Genomic DNA, 15,158 nt, shown 5'->3' with positions numbered 1-15,158 from the left:
TTAAAAATATTGCCGGGATCTCGTGGGCAATGGTATAGGGGATTTTAGAGCTGTTCAATAATGGAATTATTGACGTAAAATCTCCATAATCTATTTACTATGCACTAGGTATCGCAATTCCGTCTAACTTCTTGACTCTAGATTCTGCCCCTTTTGGGTTTCCCTGCGATTGCCTTTAGTACTTTCATCTCTGACGTTCTGAGCAGTTATTTGGTTTTTCTATTTGGTTTTTTGTATTTTTTTATTTTCTCACTATCTATCCTCGCCTCTGTTGTATACACCATGATTTGGTCTGACACACGTTTTGTATAACCGAATTATGTTTTCAATAATCATGTGTTCATTTTACTATACGACATTTCTTAGGCATCCAGATGTTTACTAACTGAGATGGATATGTTCTCATCATCACTATGGCAGCATCATTTGCATGGCATGTGATGTTAATGACCTTATCTCCCTTAGTAGATTCACTACTTTTTTTTATTCTTAAAGGCGTTTTTTTTTTAATATATTTATTCTGCTTGTGTAAGAAAAGGTTTTTGGCGGTATTTATAGCTGTGATAAATTTAGTTATAAAGATGCTAAACTTGCTTTGTTTTTTTGTTGTTCTCAATATGTATTATTTTCGAAATGTTAATATTATTTATGTCCCAAATTGAGCTGTTGTAACTCCTGGGAATGTAATTCAACGTATTTTACTTGTAAAATACTTTGTGTTATATGATTTATAAATACAATAAAAAAAATATAAAAAATTGTGAAGAAGTGATAGAACGTGAATGTTTCTTCTTTGCCTGATACTGAGACAGTGTAGTTACGTAGACAGCCGTTCATAATCGCGGCCTTGGTAAGGTGAGCGGTGAGCGTTGGTTAGAAAGCTGATTTTACTCTGCAAACATTTTTACTGTTCCTAAAACGTGAGACTGCTCATGAATATAAATGAAATATAAATAACTAATATTTTCGTATTATGTTCAAGGGTATCAGCACATTTTATCTCACTGTCTTCATGTTTAATTCTAAAACTGACAAGTTGAGAGATGCTCTTCTCAGAACTAAGAAGATAGACTGGAGCTGTCGATTTTCTTGTGGAGTTCCAGTGCAATATGCAGAATGGTTTAAAAACATTCTTAAAACTATGGGCCTTGTAATCACGAGAGATTTGGCTACACATTATTACAAACTGCCAGAAAAAGATGCTAGATCATATGATACGAAGTAAGTACTATTTTTTTAACAAATAAACATATAATAATAGAAACAGAAATGTTAACATAAAAAAATCATAATTTTCATTAAAAACTGTTCTTGTTTTAACATGTTTATTATACAGATTGACTGGAACTGAGCTCGCCATAGCATTCGCATATAGAGGATGTCATTTGCTAATTATTGGACCTCACTTTCCTTAGCTTAAGTTTTATAGTTTGGGAGATATGTCAATTTTTATACTTTATTGAAATTTTTTCCAAAATTCGACCTTCAAGCATTCAGAACTTTATTTAAAAAAATTATTTTAGTATATTTTTATTATTTGTTGGTAGTCGTAAACATTACACTCAAACGAGGGTTAAAAAATTTAATATTACGCTTTAAAAAAAAAGGTGACGAACTAGAGAACTAACTTAGAGTAAAATAAATTAGCGAAACAGCGTAGTTTTTTTATTTATTTCAGGTTTAATTTGAGATAGTAAAGTTTTTTGAAAAGTATTTAGAAAAATAATATTCCCCTAAGAGAAAATAAAATATTTTTTCAATATATCCCACTTTTTTATTTAAAATAAACCAAAAGTGTAACTTTTAACCTCTTAACCCCTCTCCTTCCCAATCAACATCAACTTCCTATGCAACATATCCCTAAATATTATTTACCTTATTTTAGTGCATGTTCGGACATGTTGGTGTTTACATCCCCTTTAATTCTGAATGTAATTTAACCCTTACACTGCTACGCAGTTTTTCAAGAATCTAATCAGAAATCTTATTATTAATACATTTAAAAAATATTTTATCGAATACGTTGTTTTCCAAACACACTACTGTTTTAAAAATTAATAGCAATTCCAAGAAAAATCTTCCATTTCATAAATATCTAATTCAAGCACAGTGGAGTGAGCAAGATGGACAACTCGTGCCGCCCGCAACACATTCTCGTACAGCGGTTGTAAACCCTTTCTTAATCGAAAATAAAAACAAACAAAAATGATCTAGCACAGCAATCTCAAGGCGCATTGTTTTAATAGTTATTATTGAAACGACAGTATTATGGTGGTTTTTTTGTTGATTGCGGGGCAAAGTGCCCTTATTATCAAACCTACCACTTCCATCAATGCATGCTAAACAAAATTTGAGGAAAAATGTATCTTGGAATTTGTTGCAACAGAGAGGGAACACATTTTTGCCAAGGGAATATGGAAGTCTAGGCATTTACAGGACTTATGATCTTTCATTGGCTGTTTTAAATGGCCACTTTACGCACTGCGAAATATTCACCATTCACGATTATTTTTTCATTACCTCAACTCTTGCATCTGTTGACTTTTGCAAACTAAAAGAGCTGAAACCTTTATTGAATTCGGCGAGTTTCATCTGGATAAATTATTTCACCTCCTAGGTAATGCCTAAAAATACTTTAAAAATATTTTTTTTATGCAAATTATTTCGATCAACAATATTTTGAGTATGTCCAAATGTTTGTGTGGAGTTATTTAGATTGAAACTTCATGATAACGGGTAAATGTACTTAGAAGTGATGTTATTTCTTGGTAGATGTTATAATATAATTTTAATTTAAAAAATAATGTTTTCGTACAACTGTCTCAGAAATTGATATCACTTCCAAGAAAAATATTCCGTTTCACTAATAGCTAGTTCACGCATAATGGATTGAGCGAGATAAACAGTTGCTGAAATTACAAACAGCTGTGGTAAATTACATATTGTGTACATTTATATATATTTTTAATCTTACTTTATTACTCTAACTGACAAGTTAACTCTGCAAAGGGTCCTTTTTATTGTGAATAAACATACAAAGTATATCATTCAAAATGATAACGGATATTAAAAGTGATATAGAAATAATAATACCTCACCTAGAAACTCGGAAGCTTAGCAGCTCAACCTATTCCGAAAGTGAATTCGACAATAACGATCAACTTCTAAGTGATAGTGATGATAGTTTATATGACTCTTATGAAGAGCTCAAAATCGAAGAAGCATTTCTGAAATATTTTTGGATCAAGATCGAGCTGATATACTTTATTTACCACAATTACGTTTTGTTTGTAGAATAGTTTCTAGAATAGAGTTTGTATAGTAATAATTACGTTTTGTTTGTAGAGTAATAATTACTACCTAATGAAAAGCTAAAACATTTAAATTTCACATTACTGTAGGTACCCATTATAATAAATCAACAAATGATTTTATAATATTCAAACGTCCTAATTGGCAATCATTTAGGTTCCATGGTGAATTATTTTTATATTTTATGGCTCTTTACTTATTTGTTTATATTCTTAATTACGGGGTTTCCCGGTGATATAGGGACCTTACTAGATAAGAGTTATTATATTAAAGGTAAAGTATTCAATTAGTTATTCATTACGGAAATACATTAATATTTTTGTAATCACTGGATCGGGTATAATAGCAGGGAAGACACAGAATATAATTATTTTTCTCAAATATCATATAAGTGATTAAAAATTCTAAATATTAAAATGATTTATTTTTTATTTCACTGTTTTTGCAATGTAAAAAAATCCCTGTTTCCGTTCCCGGCTAGCTAGAAGTTTCCTGTGTTTAGTCGTTTCTCTTTTTTTAAAAGCACTGCAAATTTAAACATCATAAATAAATGTATAATAATGAAATTTAGTTGTTTAAAAAAAAAAATATATTTATTAATAAACTACTAAACAAAGCTTTTTTTTCAATTTTTATGTATCATATTATCAGCGCTACGATTTTTTAAAGTTTTGTATTTCCGAAATTAATCCGCGTGTGACGTCGCAAGTTCTTTTCCGCTTCTTCTTGATTTGTTCTGTCGATTACTCCATTGACGATTAGCAAACCGGAAATCTTCCACAACCCTATTATCATTGGTTGATTCATATAAACAAGTGACGTCGTTCAAAGCAGTTCGTTTTTATTAAAATATTTTATATTATTTTTTATTAATTTTCAAGAAACTTTCCTGTACAATTTAATGCTCGAAGTTTCACCGCGCCTAAGAAAACATTTTTTGTATTAAATTTTCCGTAGGGCTGAAATAGGTACGAAACTGAATAATAATCCGTCGAATAAGTAATTTTTATGTTTTGAAAATGTTTTATACCACTGACGGTTAAGTGCAACAAGCAGTTCCCGAATTCATTTACCCTTTTGGGGATTATGACGTCAGCATCAGTCTAGTTAGAACTTTATGATAGGGATTAAGAACAACGATATATCGTTGTTTAGCAGTATAAGGGTTAAATATATCATGAAAATATTTTTAAAAGTTTCGTTTGACTATGAGAGAAATTCTATATCCGGCTATCCAGCTTAGGGGCTCGCCGAATATTCGGTATCCGGCCAAACCACTATCCGTTTCATCAGTACAATAAATTATTTCAAAAGTTAATATAACGTATAATTAATATTACGTCGATGTCATGTTTTTTTTAAAGTTTGTGAGAGGGGTTAAAACAGTAGAGCGCAAAGAGCGCGAAACCCGCTGAAGAAGTCTGAATAACTATGTAGAACTGCTATATTGATCCTGCCATCTTCGCGTGTTCTAGTGTCATTATCGTAAATTTTTAGGCTAAATTTAGATGTTCGCGTAATTTTAAGAAGCGATTCAACTCGCATTCAACTCTCAACTATAATAATAAACCAAATAAGAAATTCCTCAGCGCGGTGATATTCTTGGAACTTGTGGTTCTATTCTCATTATGGAATAACCACGAAAGACCATCTTGTTTATTGTAGTTGTACACAATCTGAGAGATAAAAAGCATATTTTAAACTTGGCAGATTTGTAAAATATGTAAACACCGATACTGATTGAAAAATGTGTTTTAAAAATACGAAATTTATAAATTACACGACGCTATTTTCGCATCACGTAAAGAATTTTTTCTCGTGGGCTAGCGTCCAAACAATAAACAAAACAAAAATAAATTGGCAACCCACATCTCACAATATTTCCGTAAATAGCAATTCCTAAAAATGTCCATATAAGAAAAGAATTTTCGTCGCTCGATAATAATTGGAACCACAAATTGAAGTCTACTGAAGAGTAGAGGTAATAATTACGGCAGATATATTTATAGAAGTATTACATTAATAGATAATTGGCTATTAGTTCTTGTCAGTCTTCTGAAGGCCATTTGTCAATGAGCATAATATTATCTTCGGAAGTAACAGCCAAGTGTTGTGCAACAAAATGTATATGTGTATGCTATAAACTATTTAATACATCCATTACGCAAAGGGATCTGTCCTTTTCTAATGAACATTGATGTGTTCCAAAATGTTGGCGCCTAGTAATGTTCTTTAGTATTTACTCAAATTCAAAATTTTTTCATCTTTGTAACAACTAGCTGCGGTTTCACGCGCGTTCACTGTTCACTACTCGAGCTCTGGTTCAATCGGGTTAAATACATGCCATGTTAATCAGTTAAATTGCGCCATTTTAATATTTACATTCCGTAGATCTATTACGAAAGAAAACACGTAAAATTTTCTGAAAAGTTCGCCCATAATAGCCCTTATTCTATTATTTTCTTTTTATAAATTAAGTGATTTATTATGTAACAAAAATGTAATGAAAAAAATTGTAAAGAAATATTTTTTTTTTTAATAAAAAGAAAAAAAAAATGTTTTTAGCTGGTAGTTAGTATTATTATTAATAAGCCAATACAACAACCTATTAATTAAAAATGCACCACAAAGTTTTAAAAAAAGCCATTATATAACAAGAATTTTTCTTTATTAATTTTAAATCTAAAAAAAAAACCTTATAACCCATAACTATGGATTGAAGTGGAAAACACAAAATCTCTTTTCTTGGAAAAGCTTAAAGACAACATAATATATTGTGATATACTAACGTATTTTATTGTACGTTTTAGTTATGCTGTATATGAACGCCATTCGAAAAACTAAAAACCATGTTTAAAATATTATTAAACACCATAAAATTTTTAATCTTCTCTACACAAATGATTTTATCTTCTGTGTGACTCTGACGCCAACGCCAACGCGCGACGTCGACACGGAGATCTACGAGCAAAGGGGTAAGTTAAGCAAACGTCTCGTCTCTCTATTTAAATGATGAGGAATATTATATAGAAATTATAGCATACAAATGTCGAGTATCGGGGGCGACAGCTTACCATTATAGTATATCTACCCGAGGAAAATAAATTCAATAATTGGTTTTTACTATAAAATCACCACCACCGTTTATATCTGCAAAAAATATCTTTAAAGTGCGCCCAGCCCGTTCTCAGTAAATGATAAAACCAGCCGATTATCTCAGCTTATTTCTCCACACAGAAAAGTACACTATATTTTACATCTTTAATTCAGTCGCGGTTTTTTAGTACTAAAACAAGCTTGCAGACTACAAATATTATTATTTTCTGCTTCGAAACTAGTATTTTGAACATAATTTCCGAAAGACTATTTTTCTTTGATGGGATATCGTTGACATATTACCTATCACATAGGCGAATAGTGGTCCATAGGACATGTGGCGTTCGAAGTGACCGTTTTTGGCATTATTCATTTTAAAAGGAATCGCCAGTGATCAGTGTTGACATTTCAATCATAATGGAAATATCTGCTGAATGTCATTGTGGTATTTTTAAATAAACTTTCGTACAAGTTTTGTATTAAAATAGTGTTAAATAAAGCTACCTATTTCGTCTTAGTTGATTTTCACAGAACCACAGAAAAAGTAGCCATTTGTAATTATATTACTTAAATATTATGTACTTCAATGTAGGTACAAATTAATGATAATTTTTTGTAGATTACCTATTTAAAAAATCACCGCTCGTCACTGTCGTGTATGCATATAGCTAGAAGCTATTGTGCGTTAGCTTTGACCTGACCGGTTTTATTTCGATCAGACACTCAAATAGTGCGCAAGAAGTCAAGTTCTCTACCACTGCGCACCGTTGCAACCGTATCTCATTATTAGCTAGGTATCTTGGCACATACGATTGTCTGCGAAACATGTTCTTAGTATTGTGTGCCTAGCGTCTAGTCTATACTGGCACCTGAAATGATATGTATAGTATATGTATGAAGCAACAGCGCCAGCATGCTGCATGCATCATGTTCAATGTATCGGAACAATCTCGGCAAACTACTTGGACTAGCAGTTGAGAAAAAGGTGACAGATAGATGAACTATACTGCCCCCGGGTCCATCTTACCATACCGCACACGTGATCAGAGATCTGCACCTGAAGGGATGCCATCGCGAGAGCTATTCGTCTTGTATCGTCGCCAGGTGATAATACATTATTGGACTAAATTTTTAACATTCATAAATACAGGTATTTTTTCTTATTAAAAGTGTTATTATTTATGTCAGTTCAAAACACCTAAATTCTTGACATGAACATTCACAGTTTTTTTTTTATCGTTTACCTAAAGATTTATTTTTAGGCTTATAATTTAATGTTTGATTTAAACGTCAGAAAAAATCAGTTCTTGTAGTTTTAGTATAACTTTCTAAAAAATGAGAAAATAGTTAGTACCTAACCTCAATAATGTTTTTATACTTTCATTCTATCTTTGTCCAGATGTCATTAACGATTTTGTTTTAATAACGCTTTTGATTTTTCGTTTTCCTCTAGTAGGTATACTATTTGAGTAGAACGTTATCAATGCAAACTTACTGTGATTTTCCTATAATTTGATAGTAATTAGATGATTTAAACTCAAAAGTAAATATATCAAAATTAGAAAGACATACAACAAATGATAAACTAGATACGTGAAGCAATTTTCAGACGGTACAGCAAACACTTAAATATTATGAATAATGCAGACAATAAAATATGTGTTCAAATGTACACATGAAGGGAAATGGATTAAATTTATGATGGAATACTTATGAATTTGTACAATGTAGATATTAAGATTTTCTAACACGAGCATACAGTAAATTTAATGGGTCATTCTGTAGTTAATAATGTGTCTGGACTTCGGGCTGTACATTAATGAAGATTGATGAATTTTAATGGTGATTATCCATTAAAAGGTGGCGGAACAACAAGTTACGAGGATGATTACCCTAAAAAATATTACTTTCCAAACTTGATTATTTTATCTTTTTGTTATTAAGTGCTTACGTAACTAACTAAATCAATCAGAAAATTAAATATTTATAGATCTAAATTCGATAAACTAATTACTCGTATAGCTAAATACCGTTATTTTACATCATTTTTTTTTACCCACTGATTCATATTGATATGATAACGCAAAAAAAGAAAAGGTATACATTAGAATGGATTAAGCAAATATGATAATTATTTTAATGTGGCATTCAAGAAAAAGATACGGAAGAATAATAAAATACATCCACGTTTAAAATAAGAAATAAAAAACAGTAAGATTGTTAATAATTAGGAAAAAAATTATGCTTATAAATACGGAGAAATCTAGATATTTTTTAAATGCAAGGTAGTCTTAGGCTTTATATGCCAGTCATAATGGAGTATTGCAGTGTAGGACCACCTTTAAAACCAATTTTTCTCCTCCACCCTGCCGGGAATCAAATCTAGGACCTCAAGCATTGTCGGCAAACGCGCCAACCACTACACTACCAGGTGGATTTATTGATTTCCTTTTTCAGGATTTTTAACTAAGAACAGCCATCGAATCGAAAATACTTTTTCAGGGTTCTATTTCACATATTATTAAAACGCTCGGTTGTATGATTGAATGTATAAAAGAAGAAAATAGTCCACAGCAGGACTCTTTTCTCGAAATTTCCCTCAGAAAGCTTTCGAATGGGTAAGTTCAGTGCTACGGAAAATGGGATATAAAACATGTTTTCTTACACGCTGTAAAATTAGAGCATTTAATAGCACTGGGAAGTTTCTGAAAAATGTATGAAAAAAATAATAAAAATGATTTTTGGTTGCTATGTGTCGTGATAGATTTCTTTTTTCCAATTTTTTTTTAACTTTGGGTATAATTAGATGCTACAGGGGTTCTACTTTTAAATGTCAGGACAACTCACCGATGACAAATAGTGACGTCACTAGCGGAGTAATATGTAAAATGACAAAACTTATAAAACATAAAAATGTATATTTTTTTGGCTTAGTTTAATAGTTTATTTAAAAACCACTGAACTTCCTCATTTAAAGTTTTCTTACAAATAATTATTCTAAACGTAAATTAAATATCCCGTGTCAGGGCGGAATGCAGAATACAGTTCCAAATGAAAAATCTGCCCGGCCTTTTGTTTACGACTCGATAGCTTCTCTTCGGTAAAAATCCTGCAAAAAGAAATAATGTGGAAATAGATCAGTTTCGTAGTGTAGTAATATACTATATTTACAAAAGTACTGGTTGGTGGTAGGGTCTCCTGGAGACGTCTGATGATGTCCACATGCTCCACTTTGGAGCGGATGTAAGAAGAAGAAAAATATGTTGCATAGGGCGGTGAATTAATACATACATTAAATTTGGTCTACTAATTGAGATGCAGATAAGGGAATAGGGAATTTTATTGCTGTAATAACTGAAAATTTTAAAATTATTTCTTTCTGTGTCCAGGCGAACGAAGAATACAGTTCCGTCTTAGAAATAGAACCAGAACCCTAGACGCGTGTTTTTGACTCGATGGGTGCTCTTAGGTAAAAATCTTAAATAAGGGATTTGAATGGAGATTAGCTCACCTCGTTGTGTAGTGGTTTGCTTATCATTCTCGAGGTCCTAGGTTCGATTTTTGGGAGGTTCGATGTGAAATATTTATTTTAATGGCGTTTAGAACTGCAATATTATCACTCTACCTTGAAAACGCCTAAGTCCACAAATGGTCAAAATTGATATTTTGGCGTTATCTGTTAGAACTTAAAATAATCGATACGTTCGAAAAATTTGTACATTTATTGTTTAATTTTTTTTTTAATATACATAAAAAAATTCCTTACTCTCCCCTGAAAAAAATATGTTTGGGATTTTCGAGATTTACAAGTTAGGTCAACACGACGCGACGATATTTCCTTGTCCCTGGGCTGGTACCTGAAGCATGAGACAGATTGCCTAAACTTCCATGTAACATACGTTGCGATTGGAGTCCTATGCACCGCTGGGTGCAAATAGGGGAGTGATGATGATGGTCCACTGATAAATGAATAGCACTCGTGTGGGTTTTGGCAAATAATAATATTATAGTCTGTGTTCCGTCAGTTTCGCGACGCGTGGCGCGTTCCGTCATGTGTTCAGTTGTTGCTTGTTGCCCTCGTTGGCCGGCGTGTGACGGGAATAGCCTCGCCCCGCGCGTATCTCGATAGCGAATTTTATTTTTACATTATTCGCCAAGCCGCCATGTTAGAAAAATGCCATTAATACGCCTTCTCCTCGTGACGCCGGCGGATCGAATTGGGAGAGAAGAGTCCAGAATGACCCATGCAACCATTGCATCGCGCCAATCCGCACACTGCCATAAACGTACATCAACGTGATGATATAATCGCCCTTTCGGTGCTATCGCAAAATACATTTATTTTCTTTTCGCTGCTCTATTGGAGATTAATACAACCGTTTATAATCTACAACGCTCGTTATAGGAGGCCGCTGCGTCCGTTCTCTAACTTCAATGACGGTAATGAAATCGAACAACCTTATTCCTAATATTCATCTACAGCACTTACTCTCAAAACGCAAAAGTTTGGTGCTTTGAGTTTTGGTAAGGTACCAAGATTCGCAATTCGCACCCATTTTGGAGTATTATTGGCATAATAAAATAGTTGAACAATCTCCATTTTGTTTTGACCGAGTATAGACTAGAGTAGCAAACAGCAGGTATCATGTCGAAAGTTGCCCCAGCTAATTCTAGGCGAGTCGCGAACTCTTTGCGCATGTCACCATCTTCAGTTTTGTGAACTCCCAAGTATTAAAAGGTGTGATCAAGGTGGGGACAGGATTTGTTGCCCACCTAGGCCTTTTCTGTGTTAATATTAAGACCCAGATGAGTGGATTTTTCCAGCAGTATGTCAACAATTTCCTAAAGATCACTAATAGAGTTTTCACCGTATCCGTAAGTACCTTATCGTATGCATACTCAAAGTCACACTTGAATTCTATACCTCGGTCAGGTAGTATTGATTTACTTTAATGAATAAGAACGGTGCGAGGACGCAGCTTTGCGCCACTCCAGTGGAGATCCCGAGGCAATCAGTCAGAGCTGCCGATTCTCGGACGACGGTGGACCTGGCTTGGACGCGTGCTGCGGATGCCAGGAAAGCTTTGACCCAAGTTTTCTCTTCTTCGCGCCTGTGGGCTTCCGCTTTTATAACATTTAGTTTTGAGATTTCGATGGATAATAATTTGAACATGAAGTGTGACTTCTTAGTGAAATATAAAAAAAACAAATCGCCAAGATTTTCAAGATACCATATAGGTACGCGTAGGTATAATAGTCGAACCCATCCGACAGGTGGGCAGTGGGCAGTGGGTAACCAGTACTAGTAACCACTAACTACGTGTCTTGACGTAATATCAGTGGCAGCTTTTTAAGAAATGTCAACACCCAAGCGTCAATCGTCGGCGTTGGTCGCCTAGATTATGTTTATTTACGCGATCTCAAAATTACGGCCATCTTCCATTAATAGTTTTAAGTGCTACATAACGCATGAAAAGTGGATAATTCAATGCACATTTCTGTAAATTACGTGAAACTAAATATACTACATGACTAAGGACTTTGAAACATATCTTATTAAGTGTAGGTACGTTATAAACGCAACGAAAACCATTTTGTAACGGAACTGTTGCATTTTCTCTGCCTTTGATGAAAATCTGATTTTGATGAAAACCACTAGTTAAAAATATACAAAAAAAGAAAACAAAATCGTTAAAAAAGCGTGGCTGATAGAGAGTTCCTCAAAATCTATAATAGCTGTGGGCGGAGGTGGGTTTTCCCCTCAGGTTGAACTGTTACGAATTATTGGACTTCTTTCAGTACCTATTAAGCTTTTTACTTTATATATGATTTCCTGAACTACTAACCGCAAAACTGCATTAATTTAAACAGTCTGGCAAGTAAAATAAGAAAACAGTTTTTTTCTTTGCATTTTTCATTTTGAAGATCAGAATTGATTGAATTTTCTGAAGCAAAAACTGCTTTTATATTTTTCACGACATTAATTCAAAAGGGTGGTTAAATTTTTGACAGTTCTTTAATTGTAATAACCTTTATTTATTTTAACAAACGAAAAATACGGATGTAATCGCAAAATATGTACAAGATTCATAGTGGCAAGATTTTAATATCGACGGTGGAAAAGAAAAAGTTCCCAAGCGACGTGAAGCAGCTTTACAGAAAAGCTAATTAAGGTTTTTTTTGTTTTTATTGTATTAAAATAAAAATGTTAAATAAGATTTTTAAATAAATAAAAAAAAACTTTCATTACCTCTTCTGCCAAGTTGGCTAAATGTAGGAACTTTTTCCATTCCACAATCAATATACATAGTTCTTCAATTCTTTTTTCCCATATGTAATAGATTATGTGATTTCTTTAATTGGTAGGTACATACTGTATAATTCTTCAAACTGAAATATGCCAAAAAACGGCTGCTCTCACTGCAATATAAACATTGACCTCGGATAAATATTTTCGTTACTAAATTTATTGTTCAGTCCCAGCATAAAACTTCAAGAAAATATTAGAAAGCTCGTCTCAAACGCACAATGTGAACCATTACAAACAAGCTTTTTAAATGAAAAAAGTTCAAAGGATATAATACAACTTTGTGGCGCTTTTGAATATCTTCGGCGTACAGTTTTATTACTTTCTTCATCGGAATTATGTAGGTCAGTTTGACTCGGTCATATTATATTGGTACGTGGACAAAAAATGTACGAGCCCGACATATGTTGTGTCAATTTGTACAGCGAAGAAAAACTGAATTTCAGAGTTCAGAAACATTTTCCGTGTCAGTTCTGTCAAAGCCAATTTTCTCAATAAAATAATATCTAAATACGAGACAAATTATATTTTTTGTTATTTTCATGCCTACTATCGCTGAAATTTATTCACTTTTAATCAGTTTTCTCGCGATTGTCTAATGTTTTTTTTTTTAAACTATCATCATCATCATTTCATTATCGGCACCCAGTATTGCATAGGGTACTGATCTGCACTCCAATTGAAGCGTATCTTGATCATTTTTGTTACATAGAAGGTGAGGTGAGCAGTATTACGCTGCACGTAAAAGTCCAGGAACAATAAAATATTGCAGGGTAGAACGAACCACCTATTAAACTCAATATAGCATATCCACCCAGCTAGGAATTGAAAACAGGATCTCAAGAATGGTAGGCCAACGCGTTAACCACTACACTTCGTTGACTTATCCATTCGATTTCCCTTTTCAGGATTTTTACCTGAGAACAGCCGCCGAGTCGAAAGCACTCGTCCAGGGTTCTGGTTTTATTTCACAAACGGAACTGTTTTCTTCATCCGCCTGAACACAGATAAATAAAATCACAAAATAATATTGAAACTAAGTGATAAATAAGATCAATCAATTATTGATGATCAAAGAATACTTTCATGAAAATTGTAGCCAGTATCGCCAACGTCTCAACTCCGAATTAAAAATGATCAAGAAAATTTTCAACTGTTTGTAGTCAAATGTTTGTAGACAAACTAGATTAAAAAAGAAGTATAAAAAATTGAAAATCGTTTTCAGGCGTTGCCTAGTAGGTGAAATGGTTCAGCCAGATTAATCTTACCCGCATGATAAAGGTTTCAGCTCTCTTACTTCGCAAAAGTCAACAGATGGAAGCCTTATGGAAATGTGGACGTTTAAACATATGCAGAATGGTGAATGTTACACAGTGTGTAAAGTGGTCACTTAAACCAGTCAATTACAGGTCAGAAGCTCTATAAATGCCTAGACTTCCATATTCCCTCTTCAAATTTTTTTTCTCTCTGTTGCTACAAATTTAGGAGAAATTTTCCATTTAGAATCCAAATTTACCTACACAATACAAATACTCTTATATCAATTTATATTTATTATGCAGATTCTTTAACGTGAATTTTTTAAGTGTTTTTTACTAAGAATTATGCTTAAAACACATTAAATTGAAGACGATTGTCCTTATGTTTAAGTCTTCTTGGGAAATGTCAAGTATCGAGGAGCGACGTACTCTAGACCGTCTCATGACGCACAAAACGGCAGATTAGTCGATACGATGATCGTTACTAAATAGATTGTTGTAAAAAAAAAAACATGATTTTGAGAAGCATTAGCAATTGACATAAAAAAACGATGGTGTTGTGTCGGCCTCGTGGTGTGATGATCAGCGCATTTGCCTACTTTGCGAGCGGTCTGGGGTTCGATTCGCGACATGGTTGACATGAAATATACAAGTATCCTCACACTAAAATATTTCATTATCCCTGGGCTGGCACCTCAAACGTAAGACCTTCACGTAACGAAAAGGATCAAGATTCGCTGCGATTTGTGTACCAATTCAGTGCTCTACGAATTATTAGGTGCGGAAAGGGAATGATGATGATGATGATTATGATGTTGTGAAATTGATTTAATTTTTAATTGTTTTACGCCTACAATATGTTCAAAAAACTAGTATTTAAAAACCACTCCTAATGTATGAACGAAGGTGTATTTTATTTTTGATGTTTGTAGCACTTACTTTGTGGAACATTATTATTTAATATAATATATTAAAATAAAATCATTTTGTTTTTATGTACCGTTGAGAAGATTTTTATACATTAACAATTATTCAAATAAAATTTTGAAAGATTTACCGGATGACATAAAACCAGCATTTTACACAACCAATAATATAGGAAGTATCCTAAAAAACACTAAACAAAAAACGGATAAATTAGATCGATTGGGCATTTACAAGTTGATGTGCCATGACTGCAAGTC

This window comes from Micrasema longulum, unplaced genomic scaffold (genome assembly GCF_059751315.1).
Source record: "Micrasema longulum isolate JH-2025_06_02 unplaced genomic scaffold, ASM5975131v1 h1tg001776l, whole genome shotgun sequence".
NCBI lineage: Eukaryota > Metazoa > Arthropoda > Insecta > Trichoptera > Brachycentridae > Micrasema > Micrasema longulum.
This window is presented reverse-complemented; position numbering follows the sequence as displayed.